Here is a 5000-nt window from a genome sequence, read left to right as displayed (position 1 = left end):
TACGTACTCCAATATTTCTTGGGAACCAGTTTGTTCGCCGTTTTGACGTAGAAAGAAAATTAAAAAATAGCTTTGAACGGCCAAACAAGATAAAAAATGAAATCAAGTTTAAAAAAAAACGAATTAGCTATCGCCGTCACGGGGACTTCGCAGCCGTCCCCCATCCAAGTACTAACCTCATTCGGAGGAGCTTAACTTCAGCTGACACTTGAACTAGCATCAACGATTGTGATCTTTATGTTAAATTCGCACATAGATCTTGTCGAACTTTATAACACTTGAAAGAAAAAAAAACGCACTAACAAAAACCAGGTGTTATGCCGTCATTTTGTCACAGATGTATCCTTTGTTTCGTGAGTTGTCAGTAAACACGCAAGGTATAACTTGATCACAGGCGGCCGCTAAAATCGATATCACTTCCGATTTTGCGATTTTACTTGTATGACCTAAAGTACGATAGAAAAATTGAACTCTGATGGAACGTAACAAAAATCTCCCGAAATGTTTTTCGCTGATGGCAAATTGTTTTATTCTCGATCGACACTTCCTAAAACTTCCTTCGCAGCTCTCCTTAAAAACTACATATTAATATTTATTTACTTTTTCGTCAATATTTGTTTTGCATAAAGCAGGCTAGCAAAATCTGTACCTTGCTTTGTTCGCATTTTTGAGCGTTAAAATAGAATTTTTGGGCGTATGTTCCTGACAGCAAAAGTCGCATATTTTAACGTCCCCCATCCAGATACTAACCCCGCTGGAAAGGGGGAAAAAAGGTTTAGTAAGATTGGTCTTGGAAAGGTGTCAGAAGCTCAGAGTACACGCTTAAGCTTGTGGTGAAAAAGAAGTTGTAAATGATCAACATATCGGCTTTGAAGCCAAATGTTTCTCGATTTCCTGTTATTTTCTTCAATCGTTCTGGGCTTAGTATTTTACTGAACCACATGTCTTCTTAGAGGGTATATAGCAAAGATGTCTACCATGGCACCGTAATGATTTACGATACCAAACAATGTCGTGTACTATTAGAGCTACATATTGTGCAAGGACTTGAATCTCCTGGAAAAAACAAAACGCCGCTCAGTTGACAGTTATGGAAAAAAACACTGTCAAGTTACTGCACTACCACACGCAATGCGTTCTTACTTTAAAAAAAATCCCGTATCCCCACAATTTTTTTACCTAATTATCCCGTATCCTGATCGCTTCTCGGGCTTTTGGCTAAGATTAGTTTCTTGACCAAGGGCTACGGTCAAGTACTATTGTACAACGTACGGTACTTTTTCAGTGCCGTAAGGGGCAGGCACAAAACAGTTTCGGCTGTTTGTCTGTTCTCTCAAAAACGATGACAAGGGTTTTTTGGGTTTTTTGTTCAGCTCGAGTGTAGAATCAGGACGAACTGTTGTAGTTTCTGATAACTATTTACTACTTGTAGCTTTTGTTGAATTTTGAATCGATGATAGAGACAGTTTTGGCGATCTCAATCCGGACTGGACTACTGGATTTAAGGATTTTTCTTAACGAGATTTCAAGTTATTGTGGAACGTTTGGTACCAAGTTACTGAAATCAAGATTATGGAATTGTAAAATTAGAAATTTGGACTGGACTATACAACACGCAATTACGGAATTTTTGAGCATTGAGAGAAACAGAGCACGGATGTTGTCTTCTTGTCTTCGCCACGGCAAATTTATACAGTTTGCAAGGAACTAAACCAGGATTACAGAACCAGACGTCGATTACAGGGCCCAGTTGTTCGAATGCCAATTACCTTAATCCAGGATAAGCGTAAACTTTTGTTTCATGTTTTCAACTTTTTGGTCACAGTTTCCTTTGCTTATTTTTGTTTTTCAAGATTGACTTCTTCTAATGTAAAGTTTTTCTGAATATCAGCCTTGAACAGCATTTGGGAGTAGAGGATAAAACTCGTTTTAAAACCCAGTTTCTGAACAACTGGCCCAGGATGATAAGTTGTTGAACTGTGATTTGTAATAAGTTTTTCAGATGATTTAAGGCTGATCCTGTAATTTTTGGATGAAAGGAGTTAACGAAGCAAGTAAAACTGTAGGATTTGAATTAAGTCTCCTTCCAAAAAATAAATAAATATAAGATCCCGTATCCTGATAACCTGCTAATAGGGCTTCGATGTTTGCATTTGCAAATTTAGTAACATTAGTAATGAGTTTTTACAACAAAAAACTTTAAGTTATATTACAGATGTATCTTTCTAGTAATCTTTCGCCATTTTCCGAAGTCTACCTGTACTTGAAGTTCACTGTAACTGGACAATTTGTGTTAACTGTTTGCGCATTCCACGGATACGCCCTTGTAGGCGTCTTGTTTGCATTAAAACTGCAGTACAACGACAGGTATTTATTTTGTGACAGTCATTAAGGATCAAGGTTTCAAGAGGGAAGGACTCAGTCAATAGGAAATTAAGGGATGATATCGGTTGCCCACTTAAATCCAAATATCTCAGATGTTTAGAAAATCCTAGTCTATTTTCTAGTAATGTTTCCAGCCTCCTTTCTGATGTTCTCATTTCGATATTTGTTATGGAAAAATATCTGAACCCACTGGAGTGTGACATGTTGTTAATAAAGTTTTCTTCACTTAAATATCTTATGTGCCACTCATCAAGAAGGAAGCAACTCCACAGAATGTTATTATCGTTTACAATGTGCCTCCACCTTCTTGAGACCAGGCACAATGTTTTAAGAATTTCTTTAAGACAAAAGTTTTTAAACACCTCGACTAATACTTCATCAGGCAAAGCTGTGTACAAAACGAAATTAATACCAGTCAGTCTTACTTGGAATTCCCCGGACTTATTGTATCATTTGAATTTACTCTTTCCTAATACTGGTCGGTTGGGTCAGCAAAATAAGTTCACCATTCAGATAAATAAAAATAAGAATATTCTACCTTCGATCTCGGACACTCCAGCTTGATCGTCTGAGATGCTGAGTTTTGGTAGCTTGTTAGGAGGAGCAGAACAGCTGCTTTCTGTGTTTATGATGACAGTTCTCTTAGTGAAGTATTAATTAATAACATGATCAATTTTAATGTATATTTCTCGGTTTAATGGAAATTTTATTTCTGCTTACTTTCCTGAATACCTTCATTACTCGCGGATTGTTCAGGCCTTGATTTCGCTGGACCTGAAAAATGTTTATATTCAAAAGAAATGATTTTCTGTTCAAGATGGCGGTGCGATGGAAAACGTACTTTATTTACGAATTGCACGGTATGTCGAGGCTATTGACTGTTGAAAATAGTTATTGGTGTAAAAGAATTAAATTAAATGACTTTTTTTAAAAGGAACCACGAACTTACCTGATTTCTTTGTATAAAAATCTGTTATTTTCTTCATTTCCCAACGTTGAACACATTTCAGCAATACTCAAACATTCGCTTGGTCCCAATCCCACTCGTTTACTTTGAATGAATGTCACCTGTTCATATCGCCTGTTATATCTGATCCTAAAACGACCGTCTTACAAGTAATATCCAGCACAAAAGTCGCGAAATATTTATTATCTTTTCATAGCTTGACAAGCGGTCGAATGGTGGAAGTGAATCAACTTCGTAAAAAAACAATTTTCTTTATTATTTTAGGAAGAATCAAACAAAAAAACAAACAAATGCTGCTCAAAGGGGGGGGTTGCAACCCCCTCAACCCCTCCCCTGGATCCGCCTCTGAATACTTATGATTGTTGTTCATCTTCAGAGTATTGTTACCGCGATCAATACAGATCCCTTTCCGGAGCAGCGCTTGCTTCAGGTTTTCGCCTTCATTTAATTGTATTAGTTTCATTTCAAGAAGTCCGTATGGTATGGGTACATGAGGATCTGATACTTTTTTGTCAAAAAGTTCAAAAATACCACTGTTCATAAAGCAACAAGCGGCAAAAAACGATTAAAACAAATTAAAACTTCACCCATTAAATTCGCATTTCCGCTCTTCGCTTAGCGCCTTGGTTACCGTGACCGAGGTTTTCTGCCCGCTCCCACGGCCAATCAGGCTGCTGGATTCTCAGGATACCGCCTACTCGCGATCAAGAAATAAATAAACAAAGATATAATGATGATGATTAATCCGCAGCACTGGTACTAGTTTTCACTACATCTGCCCCGCCTAAGATAATATGGATGGCAGTCTTTCGCCCATTTCTGAGTTCATTTGTGTCTGACAAATTGTCGCCCCTGTTAATGAATTGTGCCTGAAAAATCGATTTCTGACCCAGGCAATATGATTTTCAAAGTAATAGGAATCGCTGTAAATATTGGAAAATTACTCACCTTGAATCTAACAGCGCTTCGATATCGATGCTCCTTGTGACTTTCTACCTACCCAGAACATCTCGCGAACTCGGAGAACAATATCGATACCACCTTGCGCACTTGGTTGAGCAGCTCCCCCCCCTATACAATGTCTACCAATTTACATATTAATTTAAATATTGTTCTTTCTTACGTGGGGCCTTCTAGGTTGCCTCCTCGGGTTTTGGCCCAGAGCGGGGAAAATTAGCTTATTTTTTATCAAAAGTTCCTAAAAGCGAAGGTAGTCATGAGTGTGAGAAAATTGTTTGAGCTGCACGTGCAACTTTTTTTAATGGAAAACGTTAAAAGACGAAATAAGTGCTATTTCCTTTGAAAAAAAGGCCAGTTATATTTTAGTCAAAACTGGAAAAGTTAACAGCGCCATAATCTCGAAGGCTGCGTATCAGAAAGAGCACATGAACTCGACACATTTTTATGTTGTTGGTATTATTATATTCATGACGGATAACTTTCCTCCCTTCTCTTAACTTTTAATTCCTGAAATGTTTGCTACTTCATAAGTTGAGGAAGTCTTAGGAACACACACATCTGGTCTAATACATGTCTCTTGTGGAAAAGTAATTCAGTGGCTCTCATTTCCGCTTTCAATGTCACTTGCGCCAATAATGGTTGCATATGCAATTTAAGATTTCTTCTCACGCTTATTTTTAACCAATAG

At 37.6% G+C, this 5000-nt stretch overlaps 1 pseudogene; it reads right to left on the bottom strand.

Annotated features, from left to right (window-relative positions):
- LOC138044548 (52 kDa repressor of the inhibitor of the protein kinase-like) overlaps window positions 1–3514 on the bottom strand; it is a 6847-nt pseudogene extending 3333 nt beyond the window's left edge.
- Between the last annotated feature and the right edge of the window lie 1486 nt (window positions 3515–5000).

Source organism: Montipora capricornis, chromosome 4 (genome assembly GCF_036669925.1).
Source record: "Montipora capricornis isolate CH-2021 chromosome 4, ASM3666992v2, whole genome shotgun sequence".
NCBI lineage: Eukaryota > Metazoa > Cnidaria > Anthozoa > Scleractinia > Acroporidae > Montipora > Montipora capricornis.
The sequence above is the reverse complement of the archived record's forward strand: the minus strand, read 5'-3'. Positions and strand labels throughout refer to the sequence as shown.